At 34.7% G+C, this 19642-nt stretch overlaps 1 long non-coding RNA gene across 40 annotated transcripts; it reads left to right on the forward strand.

The window, feature by feature from the left end:
• Positions 1 to 10478: 10478 nt before the first annotated feature.
• Positions 10479 to 17337, forward strand: LOC123895258. Of its 40 annotated transcripts, none has more exons than XR_006804163.1 (13): positions 10509 to 10701; positions 10825 to 10970; positions 11075 to 11131; positions 11536 to 11633; positions 12661 to 12901; positions 13008 to 13107; positions 13421 to 13574; positions 13660 to 13725; positions 13830 to 14020; positions 15037 to 15413; positions 15601 to 15749; positions 16455 to 16496; positions 16964 to 17337. It is a non-coding gene; the product is annotated as an uncharacterized LOC123895258 (long non-coding RNA). The 40 variants fall into 40 exon arrangements; XR_006804158.1 differs by having other exon boundaries at positions 15179 to 15413; XR_006804176.1 differs by having other exon boundaries at positions 10503 to 10701; positions 13660 to 14020; positions 15179 to 15413.
• The last annotated feature ends 2305 nt before the right edge of the window (positions 17338 to 19642 follow it).

Consider the following 19642-nt stretch of genomic DNA (forward strand, 5'->3'; position numbering starts at 1 on the left):
AGGGTGCTAATCACCACCTACAACCTTCAAAAGGACTACCCAAGCTACATGGGAAAACACGCTACAACCCTACACCGCGTAACTAACTACACAGTCCAAGTAAAATCCAAACAAAATCTTTAAAAGATCAAAAGGGATAAAACACTTACTTGTTGTTGATAGGAGTAAGGAGTTTGTAGTAGAAGAGCGGAAGAGGAGCAAAACCAGCAAAACCACCAATGGAAGCTTGAAACGGGAGAGCCAAATGATGGAGAAAGCAAGTAAGAAACTGTAAAGTTTCAAACGAAAGAACCTCCCTCCTATATATAGGCCAACGCGACCGTACAGGGAAACCCGCGCCGCTTCCATCTGAACCACAGGATCGATCCAACGGTCCGGATCAATCACGATCAAGTGGCTCAGATTTAATCTCAGGGTAAACGAAAAGGCGCGAAAATCCAACGGTTCAAGACGACCTCGAGATTCAAATCTCAGTTAATAGGCACTCAAGTGCTATGTAAATAGTCTTTACACGTGGCGAGAGGAAACGAAGCGACTCGTCCTTTCAAGTCATATCCGTCTGCTCGCGCAAATCTCGCGAAATCCAAGACACCACATCCCGAGAAAATTGCGGCCAAATAAGGAAACGCAAGATCCTCGGAATCCTTCCCCTTATTTCTTTGCTAAAAATACGGGAAAGGCCGCAGCAACCGAATAAGAACACCGCGCTCCTCGACAAATTCGTAAAGTCGAAAACATGCTCGAACAAGGAGTATAATTTTTCGATCGAAAGTCCGCTCGGAATCGTTCGGAAAATCCGCGACATTATTAAATTAAGAGCATACATAAAGCATGAACGCAAATAAAATGTGCTCGAAATATTTAAAGTAAAAACGGTCTTTATTAATGATAATCCATTACAAAGGGAAGAGGATTACAAGAGGAACCGAGCACCTAATCCTCACGCTCGGAACCTGAGCTAATTGCGGAATCCGAATCAGTCCACAGCACCTCCTCTGGCCATATCTTAGCCTCCTTCGCGACCTGGGACCCTCCTTCACCAGAGGCAGGGCCAGGAGGATAGAGGTGGGGAGATTGACGAGCCCTCAGGAACTCCTCGATTGCCCCAATGAAATCCGCCGATTCGTCGGAACTTGAGGTATCAGAAGTATCCGAGGAAGGGAACATCACCTTAGCTTCTTTCCCCTTTTGAGAACGAGCCGGCGCAGGCTTAGGAACCTCCACTCTCTTTTTTCCCCTTCGAGACTCAGAGCCATCAGCAACAACCTTCTTGGAATCCCTATTATCCATCGCTAGCCTTCAAACTCAGGATATGGGAAGCCAAAGGGTAAGCGAGTATTTATAGTAAAACTTGCCGCCCAAAGGACCAGTCACTACACCTGACATCCCATAAATGCGAGAGGCGGCTGCAGAAACCTAGGATTGACCACTTGGAATAAACGATTTTCCCTTTCCAAAGCTTGACTTTGACCACGGGGACACTGCGAAAATTCAGCTGCCCAACTCGGACCTGTTATGTTCGATAAATCGAGATGAATCGATAAAGCTTCAAGTCATTACCCTCGCCTACGAGCATAACGACTTGGGGGGCTCCTGTTCTGGGCCGAGCTTAGAGCTCGAGCATCAGAGGGTGTCGAACACACATACCATCCGAGCACGTCCAAACGGTCAGATACCCTTGCGTATTGTAACGGCCGTAAACCGGAATGATGAGCATTTACTGCACATCAAGGCCTCCAAGCCGTTTTCCGGCAGCCACTTGATGGCCATTAATGTCATCAAGGGCCTTAGCCCAGCGCTGGGGGCTATATATATGCATCTCCACTTCATTTGCAAGGTACGCATTTTTATAGCTAAGAAAACCTTACACACATACTGACTTGAGCGTCGGAGTGCCTGCAGGTACACAACCCCCCTCCGCTCCAACAGGGGTCTCAAACGCTCTCAACCACCGCAAACGCCGGCGAAGTCGCATCTTTCTGGTCTACACGATCAAGTAGGTTCAACGGAACATTCATCATAACAATGTTGTTTGCGTAGAAAATTATACTGTATATGTTTTACATGCGTTATATGTAAAGTTTTACTTAGGATTCGAAAGTCAGTTGTACTTTGAAATGTACATACATAAATAAAGCGAGCTCAAAATTACATCAGGGAGCAATTCGAGAGGCAGAGGACAAGCGCGCTAAAAGAAGTTTTTCGACCAAAGATTCAAAATTCAAACAACAAAATAGATAAGAGTGAATGGTTTACAGGGTTTACGGGAGTGAATTTTCAGCTTCACGAGAGAAATAATTCAGAAACTAAAAGACACAGTGAATTACCACAATATTTTGCCGAGGGAAGCTTGCGTGATTATTATTGAGATGATAACAAAGTTCATAAACGATCCAATGGTTGCGTTTTCGGTAACCGTCGAAATGACAGAGGGTTCTAAAACAACGTTTGAATGACTGTGAATATTCATAGTTGTTTGGAGTCAAAGTTACCACAATATTATTTTGGGAACGCGAGCAACGGTGTAACACCCTAAATTTTATAAATAGTTATTTTATTAGAATATAAATAATTTCAACATGTTTATGTGTTAGTGGGATTAACTACTAACTAGTGGAGTAAAAGTATTGAGCTAGAGAGGGAAGCCATAGAATATAATTTATTTAATTTAATGATTAAATTAGGAAAAGGAGGAAGAAGAGGAAATAGTGGTAGGAAGAAGGATATAGGAATCTTTGGAAATATAAGGATACGTGACGCATAAAATAAGAATATTCATTTAGTGAAAAGAACCATGAACTCGAAATGTTTAATTTAGTAATTTAAGTTGACAATGAGAGAAATAAGAGAAAAATAAATTAAATAAGAAATATGAGGAAGATTTGGTTGGGATTTAGCTTGAGAGATTATGTGAGAAAAATACAGGGATATAGATCACTTGTGGAAAATTAGTTGTGAAGGAGTTTTCAAATAAAATAGAATCTTTAGCTAGAAACAAGGAGTTTTCAATGGAAATAGACTTCTTTTTTGATAGAGAATGGAAATAGACTTCTTTGTTAAGATAGAATTTTTAATTGAATTTATGATTTAATTAGTAAAGGGTATCATAATTAAAATAGAGTTAGTTAGTGATCAATAAGTTTGCGGGATTAAATATGCCTCATGAAATAGGTTTTTCAAAATTATAGTTGGCTATTGATTCACATGCTGTTGTGCAAATTATAAGTGCAAGATGAACCAAAAGGAGTGACTCGATTTGCATTGGTTAAAAAGATCAGTTGGTTGCTTGAGAAGGACTGGGAAGTAAAAATAACGCATGATTATCAAGAAGTATAAGTGTGCGGATGCAGTAGCAAGTATTAGTTGCTCACTAGACCATAATATTATTTTGTATGATGATTGTCCGATTGAAATTAGGGACATATTGTTACAGATGCAAGGAGGATTACTACCCTAGGATGATTGTATTTTATTCTATTTTCTCTTTGTGCTTATGCCCTCGTCTATATATAAAAAAAATAAAAATAGAGTTTCAATTAATAGTAGTAAGTTAATTAAGAAAATAATTTAAGGAAAAATAATTCTTAAGAGTTCTGATAAACTAGAGAATCAGTGGGATTAAGAGGTAAGCATGATTCTATGACTTTATAGGAGGAAGTAGCCTAATTTAATTAACCTTTATAAATTGATGTAAAATTCAGAATACTAGGATTGGTTACAAAAACATAAAAACAAAGAATACTTGACAGCTTGAAAAAAACTAGGAGAAAAGAAACAAGGGTTCTTGAGGGGAGAAAAACATAGAGTTTTTTAATAGTATGACAAACAAAAGAATAGATTTCTTTATGAATAAAATGAGATATTTCCTCTTATCTGTGTTTCATCTCTCGACCTTCTCTATTTCTACATTCATTTTTCAGATTTTTTTTCTCACCTTTGTTATTGTACATGTATACTTTGACGAAAAATATATATTACATTAAATAGAATGTTGGCATATAAAAATTAATTTAATTATAATATATGAATTAAAAGATAATTTTGGTGAAAGAGAAAGAATATGGTGTGGACGTAGTCTATTGTAGATCTTTGATGAAAATTAGTCTCCCCGCCATGGGAGACCTATCACCCTACTTGGCCGACTTGTTATTTTGTGGATCAATTATGTACTATTATATTTAAAATTGGGGACTTGACTATGATAGTGAAATTCAATTTATGTGAAACAACAAAGAAGATTAAGATAGTGATGAGTTAAGATTAAGATAGTGAAATTCAATTTGTGTGAAACAACAACAAAGATTTTAAGGTATAGTGAAATGCAATGTCCTCTGTTCTCACTCAAATCATATGTTGGCTATCGTGATAAGTTTGGTGGTGAATTCAAGCACGGACCAATAGAGATAACATAGGTACCTACCTAGTTAGAGGTATGTCATTGTTATTAGAATTTTTTTTCATCATATTGAGAATATGATCGTCAACAACTACATTCACAACTTGGGATTGTTTTTTATCATAACGAGTGTGAGAAGGTAACTTTATGAACACTAGTATAGCATCAAAACCAGTTGTCATATTTGTTTGATCTTGAGGACAAAATCATTTTTAGAGGGGCAGGTAATAATGATATATATGATGATCTATGTATTTTGGGATCAATGCATGATGACAAAGATGTTTTGCAATGAGAGAACATCTTTGTTTCACAAATGTGGACATGTTGACTATATTTCTGATACTTCATATACTATTTGTTACACATACATGTCAATACATAATTGAACTCACTTATTCTCATTGACTATCAGCCCCATACCATTATACTCAATCTTACATTAACTGAATAACATGTGGGTTACTTATCGAACTGGAATAGGAATAGTAAAAGGCAAAGAATGCTGTTACGTATATGAATTTGATTTGATTGGTATACTGTATCATTCAAGAACCGATATTAGCACTCATGGCCAATGCAGTTTTCAATTATGCATGCACAAACTTATCCAAAATGTACTACTATTCACAGCGACTGCAATTTACTCACGTGCAACATATTATTCATGCACCTGCCTGTGCAATTACTATTCTTTTGAAACGTAAAAACACCTAGGATAACCTTTACATGAAGCTAAATATGGGCCAATTCATTTAATAAATTGTGACAGCCGTTTTCTCGCTTGCTATATAAAATTATCAAAATACTTTTTTTCACTCCATTACTTAAGTAACTGACGTTTAAAATCTTGAAAGGTTCATATTAGGAGTATATTTTTCCTCAAAATTCTCATTTTTATAGCGTCCGCTATAAAATCTTAATTTTCATGTTTGGAAATTTCTCATTTACTTAAGTAGCCGTCCGCTATGTTGTGTATTGGGCCTCATTATAGGCTTAGGCCCATTGTGTAATTGGTGTACTTTGGCCCATTGGCTTGTATTAGGTGTGTTGCCTATATAAGACCATTGTGGATGATGAATAATACTAAGAAGGTTAGTTTGAACCTTAACAAGTGGTATCAACCGCTTCAGACCCAGGGACCCGACCCGGTTTAGCAAAACCAACTCAAAAGTTAGTTACACAGTTGCAACCGTTTTCTTTGCAACCTTCTTCATCAATCTTCATCCTTTCTTTCACGATTCGTTCATCCACCGAGCATTATTCTTTCTTCTCTGGTGTATTCCTCCTCCTTGCTTGATTTCTTCAATCATCAATGGCGGAGAACTCTGACTTTCATAAACCATCAATTCCTAGATTTGATGGGTTTTATGATCATTGGGCGATGTTGATGGAGAATTTACTCCGATCAAGGGAGTACTGGTCTCTAATTGAGAATGGTGTCACGGTGGCATCACCGAATGCAACAGCTGGGCAGGTTCAAGCAGCCAATGCTAGCAAGATCACTGATATGAAGGTAAAGAATTACTTGTTCCATTCTATTGATCGTGAGATTCTTGAAACTATTCTTTCTAAAGATACCTCAAAAGATATCTGGGATGCTATGCGATTGAAGTATAAAGGTTCCTCCAAGGTGAAACGAGCTCAACTTCAAGCCTTGCGCAAAGAGTTTGAAGTTCTTGAGATGGGGGAGAGTGAAACAGTCAATGAATTCTTTGCAAGAACGATGGCTATAGCAAACAAGATGACTTCCCATGGAGAAAGAATGGAACAGGTAACAATTGTAGAAAAGATTTTGCGTTCAATGCCTGAAAGATTCAACTATGTTACTTGCTCGATAGAGGAATCTAATGATGTTACCCAACTTTCAATTGATGCAGTTCAAAGCAGTCTCATTGTTCATGAGCAGAGAATGAAAGGGAAACATACTAGTCATGATGAACAAGCCCTGAAGGCTGCCAATGCAGGCAGAGGGAGGGGAATAAGCTCTTCAAGAGGGCGTGGCAGAGGAAGAATTAATAGGGAAACTGTGGAATGCTTTAAGTGTCACAAGTTAGGACACTATAGAAATGAGTGCGCCACTTGGGAAGAGGCTGCAAAGTATGCTGAGTTTGATGGTGAGGAAGAATTTCTTCTCATGGCCAACACCAATCAAGATGAATCTGAATATGAAAAATGGTACTTAGATTCAGGATGCAGCAACCACATGGTTGGAAATAAAAAGTGGTTATATGAGCTTGATGAAAGCTATAGAGATGTGGTGAAACTTGGTGATGACTCAAAAATGAATGTTATGGGCAAGGGAAATATTAAGTTGAACATCAATGGTAGAATAACTGTAATAACTGAAGTATATTACATTCCAGGCCTTAAAACCAATCTACTCAGCATTGGACAAATTCAACAAAAGAATGTAACCATCATTTTCAAAAATGACAGTTGCAGGATTTTTCATGATGACAAAGGTTTACTCTTCTCTACTCGGATGTCAGCCAACAGAATGTATATTGTTAATGCTGCAGTAATAACCCCTAAATGCTTGAAAGCTTCAAATGATGATCTAGCCAGACTATGGCATGATAGATTTGCTCATTTGAGCATCAAAGGTCTGAACATTTTGGCCAAAAAGGAAATGGTAAAAGGTCTACCAACATTGGCTGAGATTGAAGCAAAATGTGTAGATTGCTTGACTGGCAAGCAACACAGAGAAACCATTCCTAAACAGGCTACTTGGAGAGCAAGCAAGAGATTGGAATTGGTTCACTATGATATATGTGGCCCCATCAATCCAAGGAGCAATGGAGGGAACAGGTACTTTATAACCTTCACAAATGACTTCTCAAGAAAAACTTGGATCTATTTTTTAAAAGAAAAATCTAGTGCATTAGATACTTTCAAAACTTTTAAAGCATTAGTTGAAAAAGAATCTGAATGTGTAATACAATGCCTAAGAACAGATAGGGGTGGTGAATTTGTATCAACTACTTTTAATGACTTTTGTAGCAAGCAAGGAATCAAAAGACAGTTGACCACTGCTTATACTCCACAGCAGAATGGGGTATCTGAAAGAAAGAATAGGACATTGATGAATATGGTTAGAAGCATGTTAGCTGGAAGGAATGTACCTAAAACTTTTTGGCCTGAAGCAGTTAAATGGGCTACCTATGTCATGAACAGAAGCCCTACTTTGTCTGTCAAAAACACGACACCAGAAGAAGCTTGGAGTGGAAACAAGCCTGTTGCTCATCACTTTAGAGTGTTTGGTTGCTTAGCATTTGCTCACATACCAGATGCTCAAAGAACCAAACTAGATGACAAGAGTATCAAATGTATCCTTCTGGGAGTTAGTGAGGAATCAAAAGCCTACAAGCTATATGATCCAAAGAAGCAAAAGATTATTGTCAGCAGAGATGTGATATTTGAAGAAAAGAAAGATTGGGAGTGGAGTAAACTTGGCACTGAGAAAGTTAGTGAAGTTACTGCAGATGAATTTGAAGCAAAAACAAGTGAACCAGTTACAGCTGAGACAAGTGACAATGATGATGAGAGTGACTCTGATATGAATGAACCTTTGAATCCAATACAAACTCCAAGTGACTCTGATAATGAGAATCAAGCATCAACTTCACTAGCTCCAAGAAACAGAAGACCACCTGCAGGTCTTAGTGATTATGTGTCAGGTAGTGAGCTTGACAATGAAGAAGAATTACACAATCTTGCCATCTACACTCCTGCAGAAGATCCAAAAAACTATGAAGAAGCTGCAAAACTTGACATTTGGAAAATTGCAATGGATCAAGAGATGGAGTCTATTAAAAACAATGATACTTGGCAGTTGACTAGCTTACCAGATGGAGCCAATGCAATTGGTGTCAAATGGATTTTCAAAACAAAGTATAATGAGAAGGTAGAGATAGAGAAGCATAAAGCTAGGCTGGTTGCTAAGGGATACAGTCAAAAGTATGGAATTGATTATAATGAGGTCTTTGCTCCAGTTGCAAGGTGGGATACTATAAGAACTATTCTTGCCTTGGCTGCCAAGGAAAACTGGAATGTGTTTCAGTTAGATGTAAAAAGTGCCTTTTTACATGGTGAATTGGATGAAGATATCTATGTGGAGCAACCTCTTGGCTATCAAAAGGGCAGCAAGAACAAGGTATACAAACTGAAAAAGGCATTGTATGGTTTGAAGCAAGCTCCCAGAGCATGGTACAGTAAAATTGAAAGCTACTTCAACCTAGAAAAATTTGAAAGGTGCTCTCATGAATATACATTGTTTGTGAAATTTGGTGATGGTGGGAAAATTCTGATTGTGAGTTTATATGTTGATGACTTAATCTGTACTGGTAATGACATGGATATGGTTCATTCTTTCAAGGAATCAATGAAAAGGAAATTTGCCATGACTGATTTAGGAAAAATGAAATACTTTCTTGGAGTTGAAGTCATCCAATTTGAGAAAGGTATGTTCATAAGCCAATACAAATATGCAGTTGAAATACTAAAGAGATTTGGAATGGAGAATTGCAATGAAGTATGCAGCCCAATTGTGCCTGGATGCAAGCTTGTCAAGGATGAAAGTGGAATTGCTGCTGATGCTAGAGAGTACAAGCAGATGGTTGGGTGCTTAATGTATCTGCTTGCTACAAGACCTGACCTTGCTTACTCTGTATGTTTAGTTGCTAGATTTATGGATAGGGCAACTGAGATGCATGTTGTAGCCATAAAAAGAATCATGAGGTACTTGAAAGGCACACTTACAGATGGTATTATGTATAATCACTCTGCTGAAGAAATTGAGCTAGTTGGATGGTCAGATTCTGACTATGCAGGAGATTTGGATGATAGAAAGAGCACATCAGGCTATGTGTTTATGCTTGGATCAGGTGCTATATCATGGTCTTCAAAGAAGCAGCCCATTGTAACACTATCTACAACTGAGGCTGAGTATGTTGCAGCTTCACATTGTGCTTGTCAATATATATGGCTGAAGAGTGTTTTGAAGCATTTGAGAATTGGTCAGGGTAATACTACTATGATCTACTGTGATAACAGCTCATCTATCAAATTGTCAAAGAATCCCATTATGCATAGTCGTTGCAAACATATAGATGTGAGATTTCACTTCTTGAGAAATCTAGCAAGAGAAGGAATTGTGGAGCTCAAGTATTGCACTTCTCAGGAACAATTAGCTGATCTGATGACAAAACCATTGAAGCTAGACACTTTTGTGAGGTTAAAGAAAGAGTTGGGAATGAAAGCTGCTCAAAAGTAAGCCTGCGTGTGAAACCTGCCTTGCCTGGCTTACCTTGTCTGGCCTGTCTGCTTCTTAGGCCTATCAGCAGTTGAGCACGCCTATGAGCACACTAGAATCATCTGTTTTTTGTAGCTTGTTTTGTGTTAGTTTTGTTATCTTATTTACTTCCTTTGATTGATAATTGTATAGTTATACAATTAGGGAAGGATATGTTGTGTATTGGGCCTCATTATAGGCTTAGGCCCATTGTGTAATTGGTGTACTTTGGTCCATTGGCTTGTATTAGGTGTCTTGCCTATATAAGACCATTGTGGATGATGAATAATACTAAGAAGGTTAGTTTGAACCTTAACACGCTATTTAAGCAGCCGACGTTTAAAATCTTAAATTTCATATAGGGTGTTTTTTTACTCAAATTTCTCATTTTTATAACGTTCGTATGGTAAAAATAAAAACTCGTAAGGCGCGTGAAAAACTGGTAGAGCGACAAAAGAAATTCTCACAAATAGTAGTGTCGTGCACTTAATAAATGATGTGTTCCATTATAAAAACTAGTGGCCGTTCCGTGCCCGTCTGTGTGGCCCAATTTTATGAAAATAAAATGTGTTAAAAAATGTAAATGATTTGATGAAAATAAAAAAGTATAGAAGTTACTTTTTGTTTGAGAGAAGAAATTACTAAAATAGAAGTTAAAAAAATATTGAAGTTGAGAAGAAATTAAAAAAAAAAAAAAAACTGTTATGGGTATTATGGGAATTACAAAAAAAGGCTACACCAAAATTTGAGTATTCCCTTTATTATTATTATTAGTATAGATAAATAAATAGTTAAGGAAATAAGAAAGAAAATATATCCTATATATTAACAATAGAAACCATTACTAAAAGTACTGTGGAGGCGCTGAGAGGGGCTGAGGTTGGAGTATTTCAAATTGGAGCTCCCTCAGCGTTTTCGTCACTGTGCATTTCAAAGGACGCTGCTGCGATTCGAAATTGTGTTGTTCTTCAGATTTCGGCTCCTCCCTCCAAAACCTGTAGCAGTTCGAAAGGTTAATAATCTATTATATCTCTTTGATTTCTATTCCATTTTTGAATTTCGAAATTTTGTAACTGTTTACATAAGATTCGATCCATTTCGAATATATGAGGAATATTTGTTCCCTGTTTGCTAGGTGTGAATAGGAACGCAAGATTCTTAGTAATCAATATGTTGTTTGCTTCATCCCTTTCCCTATAAATAACAATTGATAGTTTCCATTTCCATCACAATCCATTCTCGATCAGTTCTTCATCTTCTCTGTTTTGGGATTTCTAATGGGTACCCACCCGGATTTGAGCTCATTCCGTTGTTTTTGTTGCTTTTAATTGTAAGTTGCTTAGTAATGAATTCTTCATTGGATTTGGTTTCTGATTTATATCCAGGTAGGAAGCAGAGAGAATGAAGGTTAGAGTTGTAAGGATTCCTCATATCAATTCTTGGTAAAGTTTCATCTTCTCCGTGTTTATTTTTTCTACCATAGCTTTTATGCATAATAGACATGGTTCTCTTCTCATTTCATGCACTTGAAATATTGTTCCTTTTGCAAATCTATATGCCAAATTGTTAAAATATTGTGAGTTGTTATCCCAATATCAATTTTAGTTAAACTATTTGATTTTGGGGGTGGGTAGTTTAATGGGGTTAAAAATAGAATTAGTAATTGAGATAAAATGCATTGTAGATGTTTGATAAAATGTCTAACAAACCTATATAGAAGCTTTTCTTAATGTACTCTTGAACTTACTAGTGTGTGTGATTTTCGTTAAGACACTTTTAGTTTCTGAACTTTTGTGTAGATTATTATTTTAAAAGCTTTTCTTTGCTGAATTGTATTGAAATGCAGCCTCCAGTAGCATCTGCTCCACTTATAGTGCATAAGACTTCTTGGTTGAGTTGCTGTGGCCTATTCGATGTTCTGTCAGGCTCTAACGGATAAATCAGGTTAGGAATTATTTTAACTTGGAAAATTATATTTTTAAATTTGTATAATTTTGAACTTCCTTAACCAACTTCAAAGTTTTACTTGCCTTTTTACAACACACATACACACATGTTGCTTGTTTGCGATTGTTTCAGGCTATGTAACGCCAACCCTTCATGTCGAAGGGATGTAGTGTATGACATTGAATTATATTATTTTCTCAAAATTCAATTATAGCGGTGTCAACGTGTCAGTTTCGTGTCCGATATCCTTGTCTGTGCCAATGCTTTGTTAAATAGTTACTCTCGAGTTTTCAAAGAAGTTTGGTTGTTTTGCATTCATTAATTTACTGCTATATTCCTTATGATATTCTTTTGTAGAATCTCATATATGATGAATATTTTGGTTTTTATGGTCATGTTTTTTCACTTTCACAGCCATTAGTAACAAAATTAGGGGATATAGATAATATATTTTACCAATTAAAACTCAATAATAGAAAATAATAGTGGATGATAATATATTCGAGTAAGTAAAGATATTTAAAAAATGAGAGTGAACCATAATTAACAATATGTAGGCATCCCTGTTACCATTGGAAAAAATAGAATGTATCATTAAAAATGATTATGAGCCTAGCAAGTCCACATAGAATATATCTTTGATGAAATGAATTTTTCGAGTTAATTAAGTTCACCTATTAGTCTTAAGCCAAACTTTTTGGGTATTACTAAAAGAATGCAACACTCAGAGGGCGCGATTCTTCTACAATTTTAAGTTGTGTTCTTATTATTCTTCCGTCAGGAATCACGGTCACGATTTCGAGTGAGTTGAGTGATCATATTTGTTGGACTAAAATAATAATTCAGTTGGTGCATATTTTGTTTACTCTATATGCGAAAATTATGTATTTTCTCCATTTTCTCTCATGGCTACTATGGTTCTTGGTTTTCTGATATAAATTTTGATAATCCGATATTTCAATTTTTGTTATTCCTTTCTGTTAATGAATTATGTATAACAAATTTATTCCTATTCTATATACAGACGGCGAACAACGACCAACATTTCTTTGGTGAGGTTAGAATCGGAGGTGCTGATCTTGCAAAGTCTGTGAAAATTGAAAAAAGTGGGATTAGTTACATTGATATTCCAATTACCTTCAGGCCTAAGGATTTTGGGTCACTTAAGCATTCACACAGAACAAAGGTTATCACTAGGTCCTCCCTTTCTTCACTATAACACACAGCCACTGTGGCATATCACTAGCAATGGCAATGATCATAAGGTTAACACATTTTTTTTCTTTCATTTTTTCTTATTGAATAAGCATCTGGTTTTTTGAATATGCAGTCTAATAATGTAAAAAATTGCTGATCTAAATCTAAATGCAGAAAATGGAAGTCATTGGCTTGGTAGATGGAGATGGGACCGAAACCGGATATATAATTGTCAGTCACAACCATTGCTGGTAAAAATGGCCAGCCAAAGCAGGTGTGCGTGTGTTTGATTTATCATTTTTTATAATTATTGGACAGCTATGAACTTACATGGTTGCTTTTGCTTTAATTATTTTAGACAATAAGATATATGCACTAATTTTGAGATATAATGTATTGTCTGTACATACTCAGGAATCTATTAGAGGCATCAATGAGTATGTGTATGACTTTTACAATATATTTAAGATTACACGAGTCAATTTGTTTAAGCCTTACAAATGCTAATTCTATCTGATTAACCATTCTTTAACCTTTTTATGATAACGCATATCGAGTTAAAAAGCAACAACAAATTGAAATAGCAGGTCTTCTTCAAAGACTCCATGGGATGAGTTTGAAGGGATTGTGTTGCTTAGGTTTGGCGTGTAAAGATGAGTTGGGAGAATTCTCAGACTATTATGCAGACACTCATCATCGATTGAAAGTGATTTAATTTTTCCTGGTGTTGTTGGTTTAAGAGTAAGTTTGCACTATAGCTTTATCAATCTTCTTGTGATGCAAATTTTTGAAGATATTAATTAAAGTTTATAATTGAATTGATTAGAACCCTCCTAGAGAGGAAGTTCATAAAGCAATTGAGGATTGTAAGCAAGCTGGTATTAGAGTTATGGTAATAACAGGAGATAATAAGTCAACAAATGAGGCTATTTGTAAGGAAATCAAATTTTTCTTAGAGTTTGACAGGTAAATAATTCATGTCTCTTTCTCATTCAGAACAAGTTAAATTATTGTTGAGAGAATGAGGCAAGGTTTTCTCTCGAGCCGAGCCTAGACACAACGAAGAAATTGTGAGACTATTGAAGGAAATGGGAGAGATTGTTGCAATGACTGGAGATGGTGTGAATGGTGCACCTTCACGTAAGCTTGCTGACATAGGAATTGCTATGAGAATAACTGGAACTGAGGTAAGGTAACCTGACTTTTGCTATACTGAGGTCGCGGTTATGCTGCAAACCTATATATTGTAGTAATAATTAATAAAGGTTGAAATAATATTTCACCATTTTATCATAATATTTGTTTAAAATTTATTTATATTGTGGTAAGAAGGTGAAATATGATTTAATATTTGTCATAATCATTAGTTGAAGTGTGGGGTAAACCTCAAAGCTAAGACGTGTCTTACTTCGCTGTGATTATTTCTAACCTTATATTGCTAAATAACATAGGTTGCAAAAGAAGCTTCAACTATGAAGCTTGCAGGTGACAATTGTAGTTATAATTGAAACAGGATCGAAAAACAAGAATGCTCCTTGGATTAGTCTTAATTGTTGTTATTCTTTACTTGCTGCTGAAGCTCTTCCATTGTTAATGTTTCCTCTACTATTTTGTTTCTCTAATCAGCCTGTTTGCCATGATGTTAGTAATTTTAAACTGATAATATCCATATGGAGTTAAAAAAAATGTGTTTTAAGGTGAATATGAAGCACAAAGCATAATAATTATTCAGAAACTTGATCTTAAGTAGATTGACATTTGTTTTAGCTTCTTGAATGTACTTCTTTATCTTGGTAGCAATGATGTTCAATGCCTATGTAATTATTCTTTTTATGTAGATATTTATATTTATATAGATTGTAAATGCGAGCTTCCGTTTTTGGTTTTGTATATATTAAAATTAAAGTTTGCTGTTAATGAAGTTGTTTTAAGAGTTTAAAATTAGCACATTATGCTCCTGTAAATTTCGAATGGAGATTTAATTATTGAAATTTCAAAATGTGTATGGTGAAATGAAATTTGTTTTACTCTTCTTGCATGTGTTCATATTTGATTTGATGATGCTGCCATTGATTACAACTCTTAAGAACCCTTTTGAACCAACTCACAAGTTATATTGACAAGAAAGTTGTTGTGAGCTATATTTTAGTCTATTATTAGTTTTAGATGTCTACTTTTTTGGTATTGATTTTCACATCCACAGGCCCAGGGTAGCTGACGCTAATGCACATTGTGACTTATTTATGTTTGGCCCAGAATTCGCTTTTTAATCCTTCAATGCTTGTCCTATAAACTGTGTAATTTGTAATGATTCGGTGGAGAGTGATTGGCATTTTCTTTTTTAGTGTGATATGAGTATTCAGAGCTGGCAAACAGCAGGATTATGGCCTCAAATTTGGGACAGAGTTCAAAGAATGAATTCAGTAGCAGAAGTGGTGCTAGATATTTGTTCGTGAGAAGTCGAGGCTGTGGTGAATTGATTTATGATGATTGTGGCATAATAGGAATGAATGGATATGGAATCAAAAACAAATGAACCCAAACCAGATTACTCAATGGTCAGATTGATTTAGGTTGAAGGTCAGATTCTATCTTAATTTTACTTGCATATGCAAAATGAGATCAGGAAACATATTTATTTTAGTTTCGTTAAACTTGGACATATTAGATATTGTGCAGTTCATGGAAAAAGTTAACACCTTCCCTATGAATATTGTTGAAGTTTTATTGAAAATAAACTAAATATGCTTCTATTTGGAATGTGCAGGCATATGGCACCACTCTAACTCCACTCTAACTCAGGTGGAATTAGGCCTTTCAAACTACAATTTGCATGATTAAGATGAGTTAGATTTATAAGCTTACCAAAATGAAGTGGAACTCCATCATCAAACTCATTGTAATATCCTAAAAAAGGTGCCATTATTTAGTTACTTGAAAATTATTTGATGTTGGTTAATTATTTGACTCTAATCAATTAGCTAAAAGATGGTCATTTACGACTAGATTACTTTTTGTTTGAAATCTATAAGCAGAATCACACTAACACCACTACTCATCCCAAAAATGAGAGTTTTCAATTACCTCAGCTTCAACATTTCCAATTGTGTTCTTCTCCATAATACTTTGCTTTTGAAATTGGATAAGATCATAAGATTTAGTATTTATTCCTTTTACATTATTCCTTAGGAATCATTTGTCAGTTTTTATTCCTTTAAGAATCATTGAGCAGTACTCAACTATTACATTATTCCTTACTTAGGAATCATTTGTCATTTTTTATTCCTTTTTTTCACTGAACATCACACACCCTTACAGTGTAATGAAGGGTATTAAAAAGGAAGAAACTAAATGTGCACAAATGACAATCTTTTATGACGGGAAAGTGATTGTGCTTGATGATATTCCAGATGAAAAAGCTAAAGACATTATGGTTTTTTCCACCGACAACTATGCTGCTTATCTATCATTTCTTCCAAGAAATTCTGTCAATATAGTAACTTGGATGTATAATATTTTAGAGGATATGCTTGATTTGTATCATAATGTTTTGTTGTTTTACTTTGTGTTTTTTGCATTCATGACTTTTGTTTTCATATTTTCAAATTTACCAATGACTAGGAAAGCTTCACTTCAGTGGTTCTTGGAGAAAAGGAAGAATAGGTAAGCCAGATCTCTCTCAATCAAATGATGAAAATCTTAAAGTATTTGATTGTTTGATCTTTGTCAATAGAATTAAAGTCTAGAATTTGGATGGAGCTTTTTAGTAGAGATCTATGATATAGACACAACAATAACACGAACATGTCGATTGCTGGTAATAATTTGAAGAAAAAAATTGAATAATTGATTGTAATTACATGGACACTGACACATGTCAGACAGCGGACACAAATTCCATGTGAAGTGTCGGTGCTACATAGATTAAGATATGTCGGTTTTGTAGGATTGAATTTGATACAGAACTTATTGTGACATGTGAGCTTATCCTATATTCATCGGGGTTTGTGAAGTTGGGTTAGTCTCAAACCTAAGTAGAGTGATAGACTATAACTATGACTGGACTTTTCTATTATGATGTTTTGGATCCATACTAACTGCTATTTTTGTATGTACAATATTGCTGCTAGGGCATCATATCAAACAACTTATCCAGTAGCAACCACTAATAAGACAGTTGATGAATCATGGCATGGCTCTTCTTGACATCACAACACAAATCTGAATGTAGCTCCACCTCAATGTTATTTTAACCGATTTTGTTTTGTTGGACAAACTCCAACATTTAATAGGCTTCTTTGCTATCCTGTTGTTGTTTCTCTATGAATTGGATTGATCAAATCAGATGTGTGTTTCTCTATTTTTGCGGGACTGAGTCCTATGCTAAGAAAAATATCTACACATATTTGTGAAGGTTGTTGCTCATGCTTATTAGTATCATATTTAAGAATGTAGTTTTGATTGACCCCACACAGTGTACTTATAGTTACTTACATTCATTATATGTGCGTGTGTCTCTATTTAGAATTATTATTATAGTAAATGTTCTCAATATTATTCTTCTTATATTAATTCCTTCATCAACATGAGCTTTGTATTTCTGCTCTCATAACTAGGACTGCTCATGATTCAACTTAGAAAGAAAGAACAAATCCAATTGAATCATTATAACAATTCGGTAAAACTGAATTGGTATAAAGATTAGGTACATTAATTTTGAGTTTTGAATCGGAACTACCTTTACCTAAAATTGAACTGTGCATTTTTTAATCAAACTAAATTGTTAAAGAAGAAGAAGATAAAAACTGAACTGAATATTATGATTACAAAAAAAAAAAAAAAACTGAAGTGTGCATTTTTTTTAATCATTTTTAGAGAAGAATCGATTATATTATTTTTATTTACTTTTTTGGAATCATTAAACAGTATTAAATTGTTACATTATTCTTATATTCTATTTTCATAGCTCACAAACTTTATACGTCTCACACAAATACCTATATTCGGATCTTATTTTCAATTTCCCTTCTCAAATTCTTTGTCTATAAATACCAAACTATTGCCCAACTTTCTAAAGCATGTATCTAGAAGTGAAGTAAAAAGGAATAATAGATGTGAAGAAAGCACTCAACAATAAAAAAGATGAAATTGTTTATTTCATTTTTGTTTCTCTATTTGATTTTCACCAATTCTAATGTGGATTCTGACACTCCAATCTCAAGTGAAGATATCTCTTATTAACTTACTCTTCTAGATTCTTAGTAAAAAAAAACAACTTACTCTTCCAGATCAATTATTCACTTTTTTATTTGATTTTTCCAAATCTAGCTTTATCAAATTGGAATATTACTTGAATCAGATCTTTCTAACTGGTTTGGTGTTTCATTTCTTGCACTATGGCTAGAGATCATGTCATCAAGCACATGAAATTCATTCTTTTATATGGTGCTTTATTTTTTTTTTGGGTTAATAGGCTTTTACCCCCTGCAAAGTAGGCGAGTTTTGTGTTATCCCCCTGTAATTTTTTTTCTTGAGATTACCCCCCTCCAAAATTTATTTTTTTGATTTACCCTCTTTTTGTTGACGTGGCAGGCAAAAAGTCAAGTTTTTTGCTGACGTGGCAGTGAACTTTGCTGACGTGGCAGTTGACTTTTGCATGCCACGTCAGCAAAAAGGGGTAAATCAAAAAAATAAATTTTGCAGGGGGGTAATCTCAAGAAAAAAAATTACAGGGGGTAACGCAAAACTCGCCTACTTTGCAGGGGGTAAAAGCATATTAACCTTTTTTTTTTTACCATTATACTATATGATGAAGGGGATATTCCTGCTAGGTGTTTGGCACATAAATTCTTTGAATGAGTTCAAAATAACATAAAACAGTGATTAAGAACATAGCATCACATATGATCAATTGTCATCATGGAATTGCCGTTATCAACTATAATTTTAAAAAGAAAATATTAGCTACACATAATGTTTCATTTCATGCCATTATATTGAATCATATGGCATATTGAGAGGTTATTTTTTTCACAATGAACAAAGTAATAAAAAAACATGAACAAAGTGATAAAGTCCTTTCTTATACAAAACGAAATACAACATGAGAACACACTATTTAATTAGCATAATAATTAAAGAGAAAACTAAGTAAGACACCTCCAACAACAAAAAACCAAGAGATCTTAAACGCAGAGATCTTAAAAGTAGTTATACGTAGAGATCTTAAACGCATGGCATTTTTTGCGGATGTCATTTTCATTTTTTTTTTTTCGAATTTAACCCAAACGCTGTCACTAATAAATTTGTTTCATCCTATTTTCCACAGCTGTAACGGAGTTTCATCACGGCGCAACATCATTTTGCCGCGGTCGTTTATGTCATTTTTATTCACTATTAAAACGGAAAAAACTTTAACAAACACCACTTATATCGTTTTGTCGCAGCCATTTTTATAATAACGGACCGTTTTTAAAAATGTTGAAAATTATAATCAATAACAAACTAATTTCGTTAATTTGTACACCATAAAGTTACATCATTTGACCATATATATATATATATATATTACATTTTCACAAAAAAATTAAATATTTTTATACTATTACTACATGTTAAATATTTTTACCGCAAAATAAACTACACATTATATTTATTTTTAATAAATAGTGATATTTACACCCGTGCATAAGTAACTCATGAATATAGATGTAACTCATGTTTATAAAATGGATGAATGTATGAAGTAACCTTATCTAAAATTTTATTCAAGTGTAATGTTTTATATTACTATTTGTATTAGTAGTATT

The sequence above is a fragment of the Trifolium pratense genome, linkage group LG7 (assembly GCF_020283565.1).
Source record: "Trifolium pratense cultivar HEN17-A07 linkage group LG7, ARS_RC_1.1, whole genome shotgun sequence".
Lineage (NCBI taxonomy): Eukaryota > Viridiplantae > Streptophyta > Magnoliopsida > Fabales > Fabaceae > Trifolium > Trifolium pratense.